The 23,241-nt window shown below is 50.1% G+C and overlaps 1 long non-coding RNA gene across 1 annotated transcript in view; it reads left to right on the top strand.

The window, feature by feature from the left end:
* The window catches only part of LOC126298962 (uncharacterized), a 34,209-nt gene extending 19,386 nt beyond the window's left edge, over positions 1-14,823 (top strand). Inside the window, exons 2-3 of the long non-coding RNA XR_007552697.1 lie at positions 13,986-14,273; positions 14,390-14,823. This is a non-coding gene — a long non-coding RNA (uncharacterized LOC126298962). The remainder of the gene's footprint in view (positions 1-13,985; positions 14,274-14,389) is intronic.
* The last annotated feature ends 8,418 nt before the right edge of the window (positions 14,824-23,241 follow it).

Here is a 23,241-nt window from a genome sequence, read left to right as displayed (position 1 = left end):
CCCGAGGTATTCCTGCCTGTCGTAAGAGGCGACTAAAAGGAGTCCCTCCCCCTCAAGGGTTTCACGACCTATCTTTGCGTTCATTTTGGTTTTTCACTTCTTCTGGTTTCTTCATTCCTTTGGTTGGTTCCTTTCTTTGTTCTTCTCCATCTCGCTGTCTTACTTACTCTCCTCCTCCTTTCCGCCTCCTCCTCCTCCTCCTCCTTGCCGCCTCCTCCTCCTCCTCCTCCTTGCCGCCTCCTCCTCCTCCTCCTCCTTGCCGCCTCCTCCTCCTCCTCCTCCTCCTCCTTGCCGCCTCCTCCTCCTCCTCCTCCTCCTCCTTGCCGCCTCCTCCTCCTCCTCCTCCTCCTCCTTGCCGCCTCCTCCTCCTCCTCCTCCTCCTCCTCCTCCTCCTCCTCCTCCTTGCCGCCTCCTCCTCCTCCTCCTCCTCCTCCTCCTTGCCGCCTCCTCCTCCTCCTCCTCCTCCTCCTTGCCGCCTCCTCCTCCTCCTCCTCCTCCTCCTCCTTGCCGCCTCCTCCTCCTCCTCCTCCTCCTCCTTGCCGCCTCCTCCTCCTCCTCCTCCTCCTCCTTGCCGCCTCCTCCTCCTCCTCCTCCTCCTTGCCGCCGCCTCCTCCTCCTCCTCCTCCTCCTCCTCCTCCTCCTCCTCCTCCTCCTCCTTGCCGCCTCCTCCTCGCCATCTCCTCCTTCTCATCTGGTCTCCACTTGGGCGTTTGAGACAGTATGTCCCTTCTGTTCCCCATCTCTCCCTTCTGTTCCCCATCTCTCCCTTCTGTTCCCCATCTCTCCCTTCTGTTCCCCATCTCTCCCTTCTGTTCCCCATCTCTCCCTTCTGTTCCCCATCTCTCCCTTCTGTTCCCCATCTCTCCCTTCTGTTCCCCATCTCTCCCTTCTGTTCCCCATCTCTCCCTTCTGTTCCCCATCTCTCCCTTCTGTTCCCCATCTCTCCCATCTGTTCCCCATCTCTCCCTTCTGTTCCCCATCTCTCCCTTCTGTTCCCCATCTCTCCCTTCTGTTCCCCATCTCTCCCTTCTGTTCCCCATCTCTCCCTTCTGTTCCCCATCTCTCCCTTCTGTTCCCCATCTCTCCCTTCTGTTCCCCATCTCTCCCTTCTGTTCCCCATCTCTCCCTTCTGTTCCCCATCTCTCCCTTCTGTTCCCCATCTCTCCCTTCTGTTCCCCATCTCTCCCTTCTGTTCCCCATCTCTCCCTTCTGTTCCCCATCTCTCCCTTCTGTTCCCCATCTCTCCCTTCTGTTCCCCATCTCTCCCTTCTGTTCCCCATCTCTCCCTTCTGTTCACCATCTCTCCCTTCTGTTCACCATCTCTCCCTTCTGTTCACCATCTCTCCCTTCTCTCTGCCTGAAGGCCGACCCACGCGTTCGCACGCATAATTCCCCGCCTTGGGTAGACAAGTAAGGCACACACGTACCCTCTGGTAAAGGCCAGGCCCAGGGAGGGGTGATTGCCTGAGCTGACACCTTCCGACCGTGCCGATTGGTCCCTGCGTCTTTTTTTCGGGAGGTGTGACCTGAGGTGTGACCTGAGGTGTGACCTGAGGTGTGACCTGAGGTGTGACCTGAGGTGTGACCTGAGGTGTGACCTGAGGTGTGACCTGAGGTGTGACCTGAGGTGTGAACAATCACCTAAGGCGGGAGTGCCCTCTGAGAGGGTCCCCACAAGGAAGGAGCGCGCCATTGGAGACGCTGGCAATCGTGGGGGATTCTTCCGCAATGGATTTCTCTTCTTCTCTCTCGACTTCTGCCCCCAAACGGAAACTTGACCAGCCACCAGTGACAAAAGTACTACCACATGTCCCACAGTTCCTCGTACTTTCTCGATCTGAGGACGGAAAGGATTTTTCCTCTGTCAACCCTTTCGTTATCCAGAAGGGCGTAGATGCCATAGCCGGATCTGTAAAGTCTTGTACCAGGTTGCGTAATGGTACCTTGTTACTAAAAACTGAGATCGCCTTTCAGGCACAAAAACTGCTTTGGGCCACACTCCTGTACACGTTCCCTGTCCGGGTGGAGGCTCACCGCACTTTGAATTCGTCTCGTGGAGTGGTCTATACAAGATCACTCGACGGATTGACTGACGAGGAGATTGTCCTTCCTCGCTGAGCAGGCGTGACGGCTGTCATAGGGTCATGAAAAAGGTCAACAATGACCTTGTACCGACCTGGACACTTTTCTTGACCTTTGACAGTGTTCAGCTGCCGTCACGCATCAAGGCGGGCTACGAGATTATTTCTGTTCACCCCTATGTCCCGACACCTACGCGCTGCTACCAGTGTCAGCGTTTCAATCACACTCGCCATTCTTGTTCCAATGCGGCTACATGTGACTTGTGGCAGGGCTGCCCATGAGGGTGACTGTCCACCTCCGTCTCCTCGTTGTGTGAACTGTCGCGGTGACCATGCAGCGTCCTCCCGCGACTGTCCCGTCTACAAGGAAGAACGCTGTATCCAAGAAATTCGGGTCAGAGTGTCTCCGCCTCGGCTGCTCGCAAGCTATTCGCTAGCAGGAAGCCCACGTTGCTCCCAGTGGGGAAGTACAGTACTGCCTCGCCTCTCCTCGGACTACCAGGGAGGTGGCGATGCAGACATGCGATCTGACCTTCAGCACTACGGTCGTCCGTTCGGCCAGTGCTAAGATCGCCCGGTCGACGTCTCCTCTTCCTCCCGTCGCCCCTCCGACACAAGCACTTTTATCAGCTTCTGCCAGGACGAAGACCTAGAAGTCAGAAGCACGGGCCTTCAAGAAAGAACCGTCTCGTGCAGACCTTCTACATACCTCGAACCCTCAGCCATCGACCAATCCTTCCACAAAACGGCCTTCCAAGAAGGCTCATAGGAAGCACAGTCCTCCTTCCCCGCCAAGGCGCATTTCTCCTCCTGCGCCCCCCAGCGGTTGCCGCCCCAGGCCGTCATCCGTTTCGCCTGGCCGCACCGCTGGTAGCCGACCCCCCTGTGGGTTCGGGGGTAAGAATAGGCCCACGGTATTCCTGCCTGTCGTAAGAGGCGACTACAAGGAGTCTCAAACGTTTTGGCCTTGTGAGATGGTCCCCTAACGGGTTTGACCTCCATCCTTCTAAATTTTCCGAAGAGCGAGCCGATTGGGGAAGGGCGCCTTACAAGGAGCGATGTGTCCATCAAGCATTACCATCTCTAGCCAGGTTTGTCGTCATCGCTTAGCAGTCCCGCTCACCTACCATCTCTTGGGCGTGGATTTGTTCTTGGGTGCGGTTTCTTGCAGTCTGCTATGCTGTGCCGCTTTATGCGCCAATGACGATATTGGACTAAATCACCTGAAATCCAGCACGGTAGCCAGTCCATTTTGGTGGGGCCGCCATGTACCCTGTTGGTTGTAGCCCCCTGACTACACAGGGATCGCTCTGCTGATGCCAGCGCCGTTAACTCCCCACGTATGCCAAGGAGTAGATGCCTATCTCCTTGGGGCATTGGGACTCCCGGCAATGGCCATCCTGCCAGGTGGTCGTTGCTGAGGCTGGGTGGCGCCCGTGGGGAGGGCCCTTGGTCGGAGTAGGTGGCATCAGGGCGGATGACCCGCACTGAAGCGTGGTACATCATCTCTTGCTGGTGGCCAGCCGCCAGCAGTCTCTAAGCGTTCCAGGGCTCAATACAACGCAACTACATATGACCCCAAATCGTTCCCCTCCCTGGCTACACCATGGGAGGAACGAAAGACTAAGGATGCCAGCGAACCTTACTCGCCCCGCTACCTGGTGTGTACGAGAGCTGATGGTGAATCCTTTACATCCATGAAGCCTCAGTTCTTTGTCGAGCACTTAGAGGACAAGTTCGGGGAGGTGGAGGGCTTGTCCAAAATGCGCTCGGGCTCGGTTTTGATCAAATCGGCGTCCTCCGCCCAGTCCCGCCGGTTACTCGATTGTAACAAGCTGGGGGATGTTCCGGTTACAATCACGCCCCATAAGTCTTAATATGGTCCAGGGCATAATATTCCATCGGGACCTTCTATTGCAGTCCGATGACGAGCTTCGCGCCAATTTAGAGCGGCGAGGTGTTCACTTCGTCCGGCGCGTACATCGTGGTCCAAGGGATAAGCAGGTTGCCACCGGTGCCTTCATCTTGGCCTTCGAGGGTGATACTTTACCTGAGAAGGTCAAGGTGATGGTCTATCGTTGTGACGTCAAGCCATATATCCCTCCCCCGATGCGGTGCTTTAAGTGCTGGAAGTTCGGGCATATGTCTTCCCGCTGTACTTCCGGCCTCACATGTCGAGATTGTGGACGCCCATCACATCCCGATACTCCATGTGCTCCGCCTCCCATCTGTGTAAACTGCGGAGAGCACCACTCACCTTGCTCGCCGGACTGCAGGATCTACCAGAAAGAGCGCGAAATCATGGAGTATAAGACCCTGGACCGCCTGACATACACTGAGGCCAGGCAGAAGTTCGAACGCCTCCATCCTGTTCGAATGCCTGCCTCTTACGCCGCGGCTACTACTGTTATGGCCCCATTAGCTCTCCCTCAGACTGCCACCTCTCAGAGCCGGAATGCTACACCTGCCCCCTTGATGGTGGGGGGCACTTCACTCCCTGCTGCTCCTGCACTACCTGCCTCAGGAGCAGCAACCCCCCAACCATCGGGGACATCAGTCCCCACTTCTAAGCTGGGGAAGCCTCAAACTTCCTCTGCTCGAATAGCACGGAAAGGGTCCCTTGGGTCCCTTCCTTCCCAGGTTTCCGCCTCTGGGAAGGGTGACGTCAGCCAATGGAAGAAAAGCAGACCAGCGGCTGATCGCAGGGCTTCCCGCTCCTCCTCCGTCCCGGAGACTGACTCGCTGGAGCCCTCCCAGCCAATGAAACCCAAGGACCAGAGAGACAAGACGAAGAAGAAGACCTCTAAGGCCAAGGACCACACGGTGGCATCCACCCCACTGCTCCCTACAGGCTCTGCGTCCGGGGATAAGGTGGAGATCCGGGCGTCCGCTGAGGACCCGGATCTCGCCGGACCCTCAGACGCCATGGAAGCAGATTGTACTGGTCCTCCATCGGTGGCAGCAGGTGACCCAGTGGCGTGATCTGCCTCCTCGGCCCCTTCACGCCTTTTTCGGACATGGACAAAGCGATACTCCAGTGGAACTGCAGCGCTTTTTTCCACCACCTTGCTGAGCTTCGCCAACTCATCAGCAGTCACCCTTTCCTCTGCATTGCCCTACAGGAAACTTGGTTTCCGGCAATGCGGACCCCTGCCCTACGTGGGTATCGGGGTTATTACAAGAACCGGGCAGCTTATGAGAGGGTATCTGGTGGAGTCTGCGTCTACATCCTTAACTCTGTCTACAGCGAATGTGTACCTCTTCACACACCTTTAGAGGCTGTCGCTGTAAGGATGTGGACGCCTCAGCCTATTACTGTCTGCAGTTTGTATCTTCCGCCAGATGGTGATGTCTCGCGTCATGTGTTGGCTGCATTGATAGCACAACTGCCTCCTCCTTTTGTGTTACTGGGCGACTTTAACGCCCATAACCCCCTGTGGGGTAGCGCCGCGATTACTGGCCGGGGTAGAGATGTCGAGACTCTTCTCTCGCAGCTTGACCTCTGCCTCTTAAACACGGGAGAGCCGACACATTTCAGCGTCGTCCATGGCACATTTTCGGCCATCGACCTTTCTATCTGCAGCCCCGGACTTTGACCATCCATCCACTGGAGTGTCCATGACGACTTATGTGGTAGTGACCATTTCCCCATCTTTCTGTCACTACCACAGCGTCACTCTTCTGAACGCCCCTCCAGATGGGCTCTGAATAAGGCTGATTGGGGCTTGTTCTCCTCTCTCGCCACTATCGCACCTCCTTCCCCTGACACCATTGATGCGGTGGTTCAGTCGGTCACCACCGGCATCGTTTCTGCGGCGGCATCTGCGATTCCCTGTTCATCCGGGTCCCCTCGGAGGAGGACTGTGCCTTGGTGGGCGCCCGAGATCGCAGAGGCGATTAGAGATCGCCGGCGGGCTCTTCAACGCCATAAGCGGCACCCGTCCTTGGAGAACCTCATCGTTTTTAAACAGCTCCGTGCCCGTGCCCGACGCCTTATTCGCCAACGGAAGCAGGAGTGCTGGGAACGGTATGTTTCCACCATTGGCGTCCGTACCTCTGCATCGCAGGTTTGGGCTAAGATTAGGCGACTCCATGGCTATCGGCCGCCTGTCTCTATCCCTGGGCTTTCGCTGAATGGAGTGGTGTGTACTGACTCCGACACGATTGCGGACCGGTTAGCAGCGCATTTTGCTCAGTGTTCCGCATCTACGAATTACCCACTGGCCTTCCGCTCCCGGAAAGAGCGGTTGGAAAGTTGGAGGCTTTCCTTTCACACGCGCCACGCGGAGTCGTACAATGCTCCTTTCAGCGACTGGGAATTCCAGAGTGCCCTATCTGCTTGCCCTGATACGGCTCCTGGGCCAGACCGTATCCACAGCCAGATGCTGAAACACCTCTCTGTTAATTGCAAGCGACGCCTCCTAGATGTTTTCAACCGCATCTGGGTTGAGGGTGTGTTCCCGTCTCAATGGCGAGAAAGCATCGTCCTCCCCGTGTTGAAACCTGGCAAGAACCCGCTGGAGGTGGACAGCTACCGCCCCATAAGCCTCACCAACGTTCTTTGCAAGTTGTTAGAACGTATGGTGAGCCGGAGGTTGAGTTGGCTCCTCGAGTCTCGAGGCCTTCTGGCTCCGTCTCAGGGTGGGTTCCGCAAAGGCCGCTCTGCCGTCGATAATCTGGTCTCCCTAGAGTCTGCCGTCCGTACAGCCTTTGCACGCCGCCAACATCTGGTTGCCGTCTTCTTCAACATGCGGAAGGCGTACGATACGACTTGGCGATATCACATCCTGGCCACACTTCATGGGTGGGGTCTTAGGGGCCCGCTCCCGATTTTTATTCAGAATTTTCTGTCGTCTCGTTCCTTCCGCGTGCAAGTTGCTGCGTCCCATAGTTCCTCCCGGGTCCAGGAGAACGGGGTCCCACAGGGGTCTGTCCTCAGTGTCTCCCTGTTTTTAATTGCGATCAATGGGCTCGCTGAGGCGGTGGGATCGTCCGTCGCAGCTTCGTTGTATGCAGACGATTTCTGCCTCTACTACAGCTCCGCTGGCATTGCAGTTGCTGAGCGCCAGCTGCAGGGCGCTATCCACAAGGCGCAGTCGTGGGCTGTAGCGCACGGCTTCCAGTTTTCGGCCGCTAAGACCTGCGTTGTGCATTTCTGCCGGCGTCGCACGGTTCACCCTGAGCCACGCCTTTACCTTGACGGTGAACCTCTTGCTGTGGTAGAGACGCATCGGTTCTTGGGACTGGTATTTGATGACCGGCTGACTTGGCTGCCTCATATTAGGCAGCTTAAACAAACATGCTGGCGGCATTTAAACGCTCTCCGTTGCCTTAGCCACACTGGATGGGGTGCCGATCGGTCCACCCTTCTCCGGCTGTATCAAGCGCTGATCCAGTCCCGCCTTGATTATGGGTGTGTGGCTTATGGTTCGGCGTCGCCATCAGCGTTGCAATTGCTGGATCCCATCCATCACTGCGGGATCCGACTCGCCACAGGAGCATTTCGGACAAGCCCTGTTGACAGCTTACTTGTGGAGGCTGGTATTCCTCCATTGCGGATCCGGCGCGACCGACTTCTGGCCGCTTATGCTGCCCACGTTTGTAGCTTGCCAGGGCATCCCAACTACCGTCTCCTGTTCCCGCACTCGATCGTCCATCTTCCAGACAGGCGGCCCCGGTCAGGGTGTACGATCGCGGTTCGCATCCAGGCTCTACTGTGTGGGATTGAGTTTTTTCCTCTCCCGCCTGTTTTCCGGGCCAATCTCCGTCTGCCCCCTTGGTGTGTGCGCCGACCATGCATTCGGCTGGATTTGGCACAGGGTCCAAAAGACTCGGTCCCTCCTCCGGCCCTCCGCCGCCGCTTTGTTGCTCTCCTTGCCGAGTTTCCCGGATCTGCCGTGACCTATACCGACGGTTCGATGGTCTCTGGTCGCACTGGTTACGCTCTTACTCTAGAGGATCATTGTGAGCAACGGTCGCTGGCACCCGGGAACAGTGTATACACTGCCGAGTTGGTTGCCATCTATCGCGCCCTAGAGTATATCCGCTCCCGCTCAGGTGAGTCCTTTGTCATCTGTAGTGACTCCCTGAGTGGTTTACGAGCTCTTGACCAGTGCTTTCCTCGTTCCCGTCTGGTGATGGCCATCCACGAGTCGCTCCATGCTCTTGCCCGTTGCGGCCGCTCCGTGGTCTTTGTTTGGACCCCAGGTCATGTCGGCATCCCGGGCAATGAGCGGGTTGACACGCTGGCTAAACAGGCAGTGAGTTCACCGGCTCTGGAACTCGGCCTTATGGAGTGTGATCTCCTGTCGCTTTTGCGCCAGAAAGTGCTTGGTGCCTGGGGTGACGAGTGGCGCACCCTGCCCACGCCCAACAAACTTCGGGCGGTGAAGGAGACGACCCGTGTGTGGCGCTCCTCCATGCGGGCCTCTCGGAAGGACTCTGTCGTCCTCTGCCGGCTGCGCGTTGGCCACACGTGGCTGACGCACGGCCATTTGTTGCGCCGGGAGGACCCACCGCTATGTCGCTGCGGGGCAGCTCTGACGGTGGTCCACATTTTGGTGGACTTCCCGCTTTTAACAGGACTCAGGCAGACGTTTGCGCTGCCTGATACCCTCCCTGCCCTTTTATGTGATGACGATGCTATGGCGGACCTCGTGTTGAGTTTTATTCGGGCAGGGGGTTTTTATCGTATGATTTGAGTGTTTGTCCTTTTATTTCCTGTATTGACTTGGGCCTTTGGCCTGTGGTTTTAAACTGTGGGTTTTAATGTCATTTGGTGGTTGGCTTTTCCTTATTTTCATGGTCGGCCAACCACCTTCACACTCGGTGCGATTTTAGTTCCGTTTGTCTGGTCTTTGTCTGCCTTTCTTGTATTGTGTCGTCCCTTCTCTCAGTTCTCCGTTTTTAACGACTGACAGTTTTTATTTCGTGTGATTTTACAGTGGAACAAGGGACCGATGACCTTAGCAGTCTGGTCCCTCTAATCCCACACCCAACCAACCAGCTGGTAGCCGAACATCTAGCCGTTCACCAGTGGAGGAAGCTCCCCCTTCTGGCCATCTTCACAAGATGGCCAATGAATCTAAAGAACAAATGGACGATGACTGTCCGCCTCCTGCTAGCGGCGGCAGTGCTCGCTCGAAGCCGGGCCCTCAGCGGCCTTCTCGATGACCCCTTCTTGCATCTTCTTCTCACGATGGCACTTATTCACTGGAATATTCGCAGCATTCGTTCCAACCGAGAGGACTTGAAATTGCTGCTCCGCTCGCACCGTCCTCTCGTAGTAGCCCTCCAGGAAACGAAGCTACGCCCATGCGATCAAATTGCCTTGGCACACTACACCTCTGAGCGTTTTGACTTACCACCTGTGGCAGGTATTCCGGCTCATTGAGGGGTTATGTTGCTGGTCCGGGATGATATCTACTAAGATCCCATCATATTGCACACCGGCCTGCAGGCAGTTGCCGTCCGCATTACTCTCCCCAATTTTACATTTTCCGTAATTACCGTTTACACTCCATCGTCGTCTGCGGTTACCAGGGCAGACATGCTGCAAATTATTGCTCAGCTCCCTACACCATTTTTGTTAACTGGAGACGTCAATGCTCACCATCCTCTTTGGGGCTCTCCAGCATCCTGTCCGAGGGGCTCCCTGTTAGCAGAAGTTTTAAACCAGCTCAATCTAGTCTGCCTCAATACTGGCGCCCCTACTTTCCTTTCAGACACCTCTCACACCTATTCCTATTTGGACCTCTCCGTATGTACTACCCAACTTGCACGCCGGTTTGAGTGGTATGCGCTTTCTGATACATATTCGAGCGACCACTTCCCGTGTGTTATCCATCTCCTGCATCATACCCCCTCTCCGTGCTCAACTAGTTGGAACATCTCCAAAGCAGACTGGGGGCTCTTCACTTCCAGGGCGACCTTTCAGGATCAAACCTTCACAAGCTGCGATAGTCAGGCCGCACACCTCACAGAAGTCATTCTCACTGCTGCTGAATATTCCATCCCTCACACTATTCTTCTCCACGCCACGTACCGGTACCCTGGTGGACCACAGCATGTAGAGACGCCTTACGTGCTCGTCGACGTGCTTTACGCACCTTTAAACGCCACCCTACAGTGGCGAATTGTATCACTTACAAACGCAGTGTCGTATTTTTAAAGAAAGCAAGAAAGCCAGCTGGGCTGCTTTCACAAGCACCTTCAACAGTTTCACTCCTTCAGTTGTATGGGGTAGCCTGCGCCGGCTATCTGGCATTAAGGTCCACTCACCAGTTTCTGGCTTGACGGTCGCGAATGACGTCCTTGTGGCCCCTGAGGATGTCTCCAATGCCTTCGGCCGCCTTTTCGCAGAGGTTTCGAGCTCCTCATTACCCCCCTGCCTTCCTCCCCTGAAAGCAGGCAGAGGAGGCTCGGCCACTTAATTTCCACTCCTCGAATTGTGAAAACTACAATGCCCCATTCACCATGCGCGAACTCGAACATGTACTTGCCCGGTCACGGTCCTCCGCTCTGGGACCTGTTTCTGTTCATATTCAGATACTGAAGAACCTTTCTCCTGCTGGTAAAGGTTTCCTTCTTCGCACTTACAATCGCATCTGGATTGAGGGACATGTCCCCGCATGCTGGCGCGAGTCTATTGTTGTACCGATTCCTAAGCCGGGGAAGGACAAGCACTTGACTTCCAGTTATCGACCCATCTCGCTTACCAGCTGTCTGTAAGATGGTCGAGCGAATGGTTAACTCTAGGTTGGTTTGGCTGCTCGAATCTCGACGCCTACTTACCAATGTACAATGTGGATTTCGTAGGCGCCGCTCTGCTGTTGACCATCTGGTTACCCTGTCGACCTTCATTATGAATAACTTCTTGCGGAAGCGCCCGACCGCAGCTGTGTTCTTTGATTTGGAGAAGGCTTACGACACCTGTTGTAGGGCGGGCATTCTCCGCACCATGCATACATGGGGCTTTCGCGGTCGCATCCCTCTTTTTATTCGTTCCTTTTTAATGGATCGACAGTTCAGGGTACGTGTGGGTTCTGTCCTGTAAGACACCTTTCGCCAGGAAAATGGGGTGCCACAGGGCTCCGTTTTGAGCGTCGCTCTATTCGCCATAGCGATCAATCCAATAATGGATTGCCTACCAGATGATGTATCAGGCTCCCTTTTCGTGGACGATTTCATCCATCTATTGCAGCGCGTAGCGTACATGTTTCCTGGAGCGCTCTCTTCAGCGTTCTCTTGACCGTCTTTACTCCTGGAGTGTCGCCAATGGCTTCCGTTTTTCTGCCGAGAAAACGGTCTGTATTAACTTCTGGCGCTACAAAGTTTCTCCCACCGCCCTTACGACTCGGCCCCGTTGCTCTCCCATTCGGGGAGACAACAAAATTTTTAGGTCTTACATTTGACAGGAAACTTAGTTGGTCTCCACATGTCATATTTGGCTGCCCGTTGTACCCGTTCTCTAAATGTCCGTGTTCTCAGTGGCACGTCGTGCGGAGCGGATCGAACCGTCCTACTTCGCCTATATCGGTCGATCGTCCGCTCCAAGCTGGATTATGGGTGCTTTGTATACTCCTCTGCACGGCCGTCCATCTTACGTCGCCTCAACTCCATACAACATCGGGGTTTGTCTTGCGATCGGAGCGTTTTATACTAGTCCCATCGAGAGTCTTCATGCTGAAGCCGGTGAATTGCCACTCACCTACCGGCGCGATATGCTGCTTTGTCGTTACGCCTGTCGGCTTCTATCAATGCCCGACCACCCATCGTATCGTTCCTTTTTTGACGACTCTCTTGACCGTCAATACGGGTTGTATGTCTCTGCCCTGCTACCCCCTGGAGTTCGCTTTCGTCGCCTCCTTCAACACCTTGATTTTTCACTCCCTGCAACCTTTAGAGTGGACGAGAGCCACACGCCACCTTGGCTCCAGGCTCAGGTTCGCGTTCACCTTGACCTCCGCTCGCTCCCAAAGGAGGTTACCCCCGGTTCAGTATACCACTCCCGTTTTGTCGAACTTCGTTTGAAGTTCATTAATATGACCTTCATTTATACAGATGGCTCTAAGACCAATGACGGGGTCGGGTGTTCTTTTATTGTCGCGGCACAAAGTTTCAAATACCGGCTACATGGCCATTGTTTGGTCTTCACAGCTGAGCTCTTTGCCCTCTACCAGGCTGTTCTTTACGTCTGCCGCCACCGACATTCTGCTTATGTCATCTGCTCCGATTCTCTGAGCGCCATCCAGAGCCTCAGTGATCCGTATCCGGTTCACCCTTTCGTGCACCGGATCCAACGCTCTCTTCAGCAACTGGTGGACGACGGGTCTCCAGTTAGCTTTATGTGGGTTCCTGGCCATGTCGGTATCCCTGGGAACGAAGCTGCAGATGCCGCGGCCAAGGCTGCGGTCCTCCAGCCTCGGACGGCTTCTTGTTATGTCCTTTCATCAGATTGTAGCACGATCATTTGTCGGCGCATTTTATCGCTGTGGCATGCCGATTGGGCTGCACTTAGGGACAACAAGCTTCGGGCCTTGAAACCTCTTCCCGTAGCTTGGACGTCCTCCTCACGTCCTCCTCACGTCCTTCTCGGCGGGAGGAGGTCGTTCTGGCCTGGCTACGAATTGGACACTGCCAGTTCAGCCATCGCCATCTGCTGACGGCAGCGCCGGCGCCGTTCTGTCCATGTGGGAAATTGCTGACGGTCCGCCACATTTTAACGTCCTGTCCGGATTTTACTACGCTGCGTCTTGATCTTGGCCTGCCATGTACTCTGGATGCCATTTTAGCGGATGACCTTGGAGCTGCTGCTCGCGTTCTTCGTTTTATCAACTTGACACACCTGTCTAAGGACGTTTGATTATGCTGTAGTTTTTTAATCCTATGTCTGTTAATACGTCTTTTATAGTGTTGTCCCTTTTAGTTGCTGTTTTAACCTTGTGCCTCGCGGTACATTCCTAAATTAGTCAGGGCGCTAATGACCATTGTAGTTGTGCGCCCTAAAACCACATCCAGACGTCGTAGGGTTGGGCGACCATCCCTCATTACAGATGTCTAGATGTCTGACATTGTAGGCTGGGCAGACTGGTCAAACAGGATAGGCGGTGAACTATGGCAGAACTAATATCAGATTTTAATTCTGGGCAGAGTAAAAGTGCAGCTGAACACACAATGCACCGGAAACTCCTAACGATAGATATCTGCAGCTGATTTCCGACACGACCAAATGTTAAGACCGACATCGACAACTGCAACTGAAATGGGTACGTGGCCATTGGTGCTGGCTGCTGGAGGAGTGGGGGAGCGCTGCATGGTCTCTTGAATACCAGTACCATCTTCATCACGCTGATGGGAAGGCGCAAATCCATCGTCTTTCAGCGGACCAACTCCTTGACACCTATACTGCAGCACAGAGACAAACTGGTGGTGGCTCCATTATAGTGTTGGGAACATTCAGGTTAGTATACGTGACTCCACTGGAGCGTGTGCAAGGCAGTATGACGGCCAAGGAGTTGGTAAACGGATTGCAGACAACTTAAATCTCTTCACAGCGCCCAGCTGGAGGTTCGTTTGTAGTTGAGTGGTTGACTTTTTACCCGATCCATCAACCACTGTAGTCTGTTTTACTCTAGTCAACTATTTGCTCTGCTCCTCTTAAGTGTCCTCTATTTTGTGTTATTGCGGTGTTCATTTAGCTCTGTGCCCCCTTGGTGTTCCCTCCCTCTGGGTGCAGAGGTTTCGCTTTCACTGTATAGGCATTTTACAAGTATGTCTGTTTGAAACAGGGGACTGGTGACCTCGATGTTTAGCCCCATCAAACCCCAAAACCAACCAACCTTCACAGCAATCATGTTTCCCGACAGCAGTGCCATTTGTCAACATGATAATGCTCAATTTCAGAAGGCCACGAGTGTGATGGAGTGGTTCAAGAAACACAGTAGCGAGTTCCAGTTGATGGGCTGACCCCCAGCTCTCCACATCCGAACCTGTTGGAACATATTTGGGATGTTATGAATCGTACCGTCAGAGCTCATCGCCACTCTGCCCGGAATATATGGGAAACAGGTGACTTTCGGTGTGTGCAGATGTGGTGCCAATTCACTCCAGCGACCTACCAAGGCTTCGTTGCTTCCATGCCACGACGAGTCGTCAGTTACCTGTGCCAGAGGTGGACATATCGGCTATTAGGTAGGTGATGATAATGCTATGGCTGATATGTGTATATTACTAATAGAATAGATATATTTTGCTTATCAGTTACTTGTAATATAAAAAAACCATGTTCATTGTTTTCTGTTTTCCAGGAGCATGTATGATGCCCTCATTGATTGCCAAGGATTCCTCGCCATAGACAATATATTTGTTCCGAAGCAACTTGCATTTTGGATGTTGGGCAGTAGTCAAAGTAATGGTTGTTTATGGAGATTTCATTCTACAGTGGACACCTCCCAACTACGAGTTAGATATAACTTCTGCAAAATGCCTCATGGAAAATTGGTACCAACATGGTATTCGCTCAGGATACATCATTCATATTGTATACACTTTGCCCACAAACTCAAACTGGATGTCATTAACATTTTAGTAAGGCATTTACAACCTACTGTCTACAATCGATGATACAGAAAGTGTTGAAGTTAAATTCCTATTTCTTCTTCCTATTCTTTACTGTGACAGCAACGAATTTCACTGTTTAATTGTATGAAAATGTAGAAATATAATAAAATTTACATCTGTAGTATCTTTTATTTTTCCTTTCATTCTGTCTATAATGTATTATTTTGTTGCCTTGTGAAAGTAAGCAATAAGATGAGCAGATGTGGAAATATTGTAAGTAAATTTTTGGATGCTGTGGGGCGGGGTGGGGCGGGGTGGGGCGGGGTGGGGCGGGGTGGGGCGGGGTGGGGCGGGGTGGGGCGGGGTGGGGCGGGGTACTTTGCAAGGCATCGCCGACATCCTCAATGTTCATGAGAGGAGTTAAGTGCCCAACAGAAGTGTTTAAACTCAGAACAGTGTTCCTGAAACCACTCTGTAGCAATTCTGGACGTGTGAGGCGTCGCATCGTCCTTCTGGAATTGACAAAGCTAGTCAGTATGAACAATGGACTTAAATGCATGCAAATGGTCAAACAGGATGCTTCTTACCTTTCACCTGTCAGTTGTATCTACACATAACAGGGATCCCATATCACTCCAACTGCACATGCCCCACACCATTACAGAGCCTCCACCAGATTGATCTGTACCCAGCTGACTTGCAGGGTCCAGGGATTGATGCCTGCACACGTCCATCCGCTCGACGCAGTTTGAAACGAGACTTGTTCAACCGGACATGTTTACAGTCATCAACAGTCCGACATCGGTGTGACAGGCCCAGGAGAGGTTTAAAGCTTCTCTTCAGTCGTAGGTCCTGTTCTACATCTCTACATATACATCCATACTCCACACGTCACCTGACGGTGTGTGGCGGAGGTTACTTTGAGTACCTCTATCAGTTCTCCCTTCTATTCCAGTCTCGTATTGTTCGTAGAAAGAAAGATTGTAGGTATGCCTCTGTGTGGGCTTTAATCTCTGATTATATCGTCAGAGTCTCTTCGAGAGGTGTACGTAGGAGGGAGCAATACACGGCTTGACTCCTCGGTGAAGGTATGTTCTCGAAACAACAAATGCCCGCTGCTCTCCATTGGATCTTCTCTCTCTCGTCTATCGACCCTATCTGGTACGGATCCCACACTGCTTAGCAATATTAAAGCAGTGGGCGAACTGGTGTACTGTAACTAACTTCCTTTGTTTTAGGACTGCATTTCCTTAAGATTCTTCCAATGAATGTCAGTCTGGCATCTGCTTTACCGACGATTAATTTTATATGATCATTCCATTTTAAACCACTCCTAATGCGTACTCCCAGATAATTTATGGAACTAACTGCCTGCAGTTGCTGACCTGCTATACTATAGCTAAATGATAAGGGATCTTTTTTCTATGTATTCGCAGCACTTTACACTTGTCTATATTGCAATTCAATTGCCATTCCCTGCACCAAGCGTCGATTCGGTGCAGATCCTCGTGCATTTCAGTACAATTTTCCATTGTTACAATCTCTCGATATACCACGGCATCATCCGCAAAAAGCCTCAGTGAACTTCCGATGTTATCCACAAGGTCATTTATGTATATTGTTAATAGCATTGGTCCTACGGCACTCCCGTGAGGCACACCTGAAATCACTCTTACTTCGGAAGACTTCTCTCCATTGAGAATGACATGCTGCGTTCTGTTATCTAGGAACTCTTCAATCCAATCACACAATTTGTCTGATAGTCCATATTCTCTTGGTTTGTTCATTAAGACTGTGGGGGAACTGTATCGAACGCCTTGCGAAAGTCGAGAAACACGGCATTTACCTGGGAACCCTTGTCTATGGCCCTCTGAGTCTCGTGGACGAATAGCGCGAGCTGGGTTTCACACGACAGTCTTTTTCGAAACCCATGCTTATTCTTACACAGTAGATTTATAGTCTCCAGAAAAGCCATTATACTCGAACATAATAAGTGTTCCAAAATGCTGCAACTTGCAGGATCTTTTTCCGGCAGCAGCTGTGATTCCTGATATTCATGGTATACTTTTGAAATGGTAGTACGGGAAAATTCCCACTACATCGCTACGTCGGTGATGCTGTGTACCATCGCTCGTGCGCCGACTGTAACACCACGTTCAAACTCACTTAAATTTTGATAACCTGCCATTGTAGCAGCAGTAATCGACGTAAGTCTTATATAGGCGTTGCCGATCGCAGCGCCATATTCTGCCTGTTTACATATTTGAATATGCATGCCTGTATCAGTTTCTTTGGCGCTTCAATGTATGAATATCATAAATACCATTAGGGAGCAAATGTACCAGGACATAAGTGTAAGAATCACAGTATTCGTGAAAAGGCAGTGGGAAGGCGTTCATTTAACAAATTTATACAATTTTTACAGCATGCTTTCGCAGAAAGAATTTCTAGACCTTAGCTGAACTGGCTAAAAACATTATGCTGTAAGACAGATTTGATAAAAGTACGCTAGTAGTCCTATTCGTGGGCCAATGCAGTGAAAAAGATTTCTAAGTGCAAAGCAAGCAGCAGTGATCTTCTTGGGTAACTTATTCACCTTCTGGTGCTCCTCCCACCCCAACACCTCCCACACACAGAATGAACAAATGTTCCAGCAGTTATTAAGATTCATTCTAGGAAGGCGATTCCCGTGTATGTTGCCATTTGGCAATGCTCCTCTCAACAGTATTTATTGCCTGAAGCTAAAGTAAGACTATGCCCATAAAGTCAAGAGTTGACGCTTCCGGTGGTGGTAGTGGTGGTGCTATTTTAGTCACACTTTAGGCCCTACTTGTATGTCAACTGCTACTTGCCACAGCAGTAAGTAGTTCCTCTTGAAGCAAGCCTACATTTCAAGAGATGGTATGACCAAAGGACACATTGCCCAGTGCACTCCATCATGCTGATACATGGTGAAACAACGCTCTGGTGGGCGGCTTGCGGGTTTAAATCACCTCGGAGTAAGACCATGTGGTGCATTTGACCTGCGGTCGTCGCACGGTGGCGCTGGCAGCAGTCCACATAAGCAGAGGTGTGTTGGTGCATGCCAAAGTACGGTGCAGCGAGTAAGTGTGCAGACGTTTTCAGACGTGCTAATGGTGGCTGTGTGTTGAAAATGGCTCAAACAACTTACTGATGACGTTATAAGGGGTAGAATAGTAGGGCTATTGGAGGCTGGTGGAACAAAGCAGGTTGTAGCATGGGCTTTCCGTGTCGTGTGCAACAAAGTGTGATCTCAAGATCATGGCAACGATTCCAGCACACAGGAAACGTGTCCAGGCGCTACAGTACTGGACGTCCACAGTGCACAACACCATAAGAAGACCGATATCTTACCAACAATGCCCGCAGATGGCCACAGAGTACTGCAGATAGCCTTGCTCAGGGCCTTATCGCAGCCACTAGAACAGTTATCTCCAGATACACAGCCTACAGACGACTGAACAGACATGGTTTATTCGTCTGGAGACCTGCAAGGTGCCTTCCACTGACCCCTGTCACAGGAGAATCCGTAAAGCCTGGTGTCAAGAACACAGTACATAGTCACTGGAACAGTGGTCCTAGGTTATGTTGGCGAACGAGTCCAGGTATAGTCTGAACAGTGATTCTCGCCGGGTTTTAATCTGGCGTGAACCAGGAACCAGATACCAACCCCTAATGTCCTTGAAAGGGACCTGTATGGAGGTCGTGGTTTGATACTGTGGGCTGGGATTGATTGTTGCACGTACACCCCAGCATGTCTTCGACAGAGGAACTGTAACAGGTCAGGTGTATCGAGACGTCATTTTGCACCAGTATGTCTGCCTTTTCGGAGGTGCAGTGGCTCCCACCTTCCTTCTGGTGGATAAGGGACGGCCCCACCGAGCTGTCATAGTGGAGGAGTACCTTGAAACAGAAGATATCAGGTGAATGGAATGGCTTTCCTGCTATCCAGACTTAAACCCCATCCAGCACGTCTGGGATGATCTCGGTCGAAGTATCGCTGCACGTCTTCAAACCCCCTACGACGCTTCAGGAACTCGGACAGGCACTGGTGCAAGAATGGGAGGCTATACCCCAATAGCTGCTCGACCACGTGATCCAGAGTATGCCAACCCGTTGCGAGGCCTGTGTAAGTGTGCATGGTAATTATATCCCATATTGATGTTGGGGTACATACGCAGGAAACGGTGGCTTTTTGTGGCACAAGTGTTTCTGGACGGTTTTCTCAACTTATCACCAATACCGTGGACTTACAGATCTGTGTCATGTGTTCCCTACATGCCTATGCTATTAGCACCAGTTTTGTGTAGTGCCACGTTGTGTGGCATCACGTTCTGCAATTATCCTTAATTTATGAGCATGAGTGCATTTACTGGCTACAGACTAGTGTAAGTTTATTCCTATAGGCTTAGCTACAGATGATGCTGCTGACAGGTTCCACTATTGGGTGGAACAGCCTCTATCTAAGGCAAACATTTGCTTTAGAGATTGTTATCCTAGTTGCGGGCAAGTAGGAAATTAATTTACATGCTCAAGCGAAAGTTGCCATTCCACTCATTTGCTTTGATCTGCAACGTAACTGTGTTGTGCTGTGGGGCGTCATGATGGGGTGCAGTGTTTACGAGTAGATTCGTGTTTGCAGACACTGTAACAGTTGGTGGGGCTTTGTTGTTCAAGATGTTTGTGTGCGTTATTCAGTCATTTAACATTGAGTTGAATGGGTCAGGTTGTTACTGGAAGGGTTTGTGCCGATTTACTAGTGAGTTGCTTTTGATTTTGCGTATTGTGACTGATGAATTCACTTTTATATTTGGAATTATTATTCCCGTGTATTTCATATCGTCGGCGATTTATTACTATATTTCTTTTTTAGACAGTCATGAATATGATACAGAAATTTACTTACTGCTTGTTGCAATGAGCGAAGATATGTTGTCTACAGGCCGGCCGGAGTGGTTCAAATGGCTCTGAGCACTATGGGACTTCAGCGGGTCCAGGCTGTAGCGCCTAAAACCGCGCAACCGCTACGGTCGCAGATTCGAACCCTGCCTCGGCATGGATGTGTGATGTCCTTAGGTTAGTTAGGTTTAAGAAGTTCTTAGTTCTAGGGGACTGATGACCTCAGAAGTCCCTTAGTGCTCAGAACCATTTTGTTGTCTACATTAAAGTTTGTATAGTTATTTCGACTGCTAGCAGACGATTTTGCTTTTTAGTTTTTTGTGTGTTCAGGGGTTTAAGTATTTTTGTGGTTTCTGTTTTTTATTGTATTAAGTAGGGTATGTGAGTTGTTCATATTTGTGTATATCGAGATTTTTCTTGTTAGTGTTTGCTAACTGTATTGTATTGTAATTGGTAGGTATTGTAGTATTCGTCCACCATTGTTGATTTGGTTGCTTTTTTTTATATTTGTGAGTGTGGTTTTATTTTTTGTACTCAGTTTCAGATAGACAGTGTAGGTGATTGTAAGGATACTTGCTCTGAGAATTTGAGTGTGTTGGTTTTTGATACTATGGGCTTCGTTTTTGCTGCCACATAGGTCAAGTGAAATTTGTGGTTTCATGTTTTGAAACTGTGTGTGTGTTCCTGGTATCTAAGGCTTCGTTTCAGCTATATAGTCAACTGAAATTTGCAATATTGGGATTTGGAGTTGTGTGTGGATTCGTAATATTGAGGGCTTTCTTTGAGTTATGTGGGTCTTGTGAAAACTGCTGCACGGGGTTTTTGAGTTTTGTATGGCTTACTGGTTATGTGGTCTTTGTTTTCAGCTGTGCAGGTCACACACAATTTAGGATACCAATAGGTTTTTTTGTATTAGATGTTGAGAATTTTGTATAATTGATTGTTGGGTTAATAATTGTTTTGGAATGTTGTCGTTATTCTGTCATCTAAATGTTTGTTTTTTGATGAATTTGAGTGTGAGTGATGCCATGGTCGTCATTGGGTATGCTTGAACTAGGAGTGTCCGCCATCTTGATATCACTGGTCGAAGTAGGTGGGTGGAATCACCGTAAGATTCGCACAAATTACTTTTAACATTTGCCCAAGACTGTGGGTCTTCCTCCAAATGCCATGTTCCTTGAATCATTGAGCAGTTTCTATCAAGGAAATGTAGCCTGCGTTAGTTTTACACCATCAGAATGTATCTCTGTGTTTATGGCAACATACTAGAGATTTAGAGATTGCCGATTAATTTAGTGGCTTAAAAGTAATAATGAATGTATTAGTCTGTCATTGCTTTTGTTACTGTTAAGGAATATTTAAATCTACGTCTTAATAACAGAAGAAATTATTTTAGTCTTCTATGCTACAAGGTTTTAATTAAATATTTGTCTAAGAGCAGGAATTGTCCAGAAGAAACAATTTCGGTTCATACTCAAAATGTTTTCACCTGTCAGATATTTGATATTAGTGTGTAAATAATAGGAAATATTTGTGATTATTGTTGTACACTCAGAACTGGACCATAAACACGCTCACACACATGATTAAATACATAAACAAATCAAATAATGATATATCAAAGGAATAGAACAGCAGTAAGCCAGGAGCCTAAGGTCTCTGGGCTTTCTAAAACACAGTAAATAATTGACCAATTTCTTCATTAGTAGTATATATCAGATATAAGCAAAGACATAATGAATAAATATATTTATAAGTATGCTGCAACAGTTTCTTGTGTAACTGTGGAGTACTTACGGCCTGACACGATAGACAGTAATCGGCCACTTTGACCTCCAATAACTCATGTACTGTTAAAGTTACATGCCTGTTATTTATACAAATTTAGGTTTACACTACTAGCTTTCTAGAGACATGTCGATCGACGAAATCGGATGAACCGTTTAGATTTTGGGAATTCGTTGCTGGATGTTACTTGTATAATTTAGTCAGATATCAAACTTTATCAAAATCTTCATTAGTTTAATCTGATTGCACCATCAGAATCGTCATACAAAATAATTTTAATGTACATGTTTCTTTTTGAGGTATCATTCCTTTATCGACACAGCGTCACCATAGAAATCCCAGCCACATGGTCACTGAACCACGCGCAGGGGCTACCCCTCTTGTCCGGCATCACGCGGTCGAACTTTTGAGGAGCCTGCAAGGCCACGCCAACTCCAAACTTAGAATATTTTCAGGGTGCAACTCGCCCGTTACCTCACATCAGGCAAAGTAAGAGCATTAAAACTATAATTCCAGACCACAGCCAGTGGCATACTTAAAAGTTTCGTGCAGCAATGTTGTCAGGGCTAGATGAGTGTTATGAACGAAAGAGGATGTCAGCTGTTGGGTCTATGCAGCAATGAGCGAGCAGCAGACAAAGGATGTTTTGAAACAATACTGTCGCAGTCTCATATCAATAATTATACATTCTAAAGAAACAGGAAAATACTTTGACAATCCACATTATTAATTTTAGCCTTGCTTTTAATTAACTACCTATCCACAACCGCATAATTCGTATAATATTCGAATATTATATATGTGACAACAAACATTACGTCTTTGTGATACATTTGCAGTCTACCGAAATCAATTTCAGTGATAAAAACTGAGGTGACAAGTCATGGGATACTTCCTAATACCGTGTCGGACCTCCTTTGCCCGGTTTAGTACAGCACGACGCGGCGTAGACCCAACTAGCCTTTACAAGTGGCTTGCAGAAATATTGAACTACGCTGTCGCTATAGCCGTCCATAATTGCAAAAGAGTTGCCTGTGCAGTACTTTATTCGCGAACTGACTTCTCGGTTATGTCCCATAAATGTTCGATGGGACCACAATGTACTTAAAACAAAGCGCAAACTATTCCATAAAAATTCCGTCGTTGTTTGGGAAAATGAAGTCTATGAATGGTTGCAAATGGTCTCCACGTAGACGAACGTAACTATTTACAGTCAATGATAGATTCATTTTGACCACGGGACAGTCCATTTCATATAAACACAGCCCACACGATTGTGGAGAGCAACCACCAGCTTGCACAGTGCCCTGTTAACTTGGGTCCATGGCTTCGTGGGATCAGCGCCACTCTAGAATTCCAGCATCATCATCTCACTCCAACTGAAATTGGGACTCACTTGACGAGCCACGGTTTTCCAGGTGTCGAGAGACCAGCCGATACTCTCACGAGCCCAGGAGAAGTGCAGCAGGTGATATGCTGTTAGCAAAGGCGCTTGTGTCGGTTGCCATAGCCCATTAACGCCAATTTCGCTGCACTGTCCTAAGGGGTATGTTCGTCGTACGTCCCATATTGACTTCCGCTGTTGTTTCACGCGGTGTTGCTAGCCTGTTAGCAGTGACACCTCTAAGCAAACACTGCTGCTCTCTGTCGATAAGTGGAGGCCGTGGGCCACTGCGTTGTCCGCAGTGACGGGGTAATGCATGAAATTGTGTATCCTCGGTACACCCCTGACCCTATGGATCTAGGGATATTGAATTTCCGAAACGGAATGTCCCATGCGTCCAGCTCCAACTAACACTCTTCGTTCAAAATTTAATTCCAGTCGTCCGGCCACAACCGAGTCGGAAACCTTTGCCCACGAATCACTTACGTACAAATGACAGCTCTGCCA

This window comes from Schistocerca gregaria, chromosome X, assembly GCF_023897955.1.
Source record: "Schistocerca gregaria isolate iqSchGreg1 chromosome X, iqSchGreg1.2, whole genome shotgun sequence".
NCBI lineage: Eukaryota > Metazoa > Arthropoda > Insecta > Orthoptera > Acrididae > Schistocerca > Schistocerca gregaria.
Note: the sequence above shows the minus strand (reverse complement) of the source record. Positions and strands in the feature narration are given on the sequence as shown.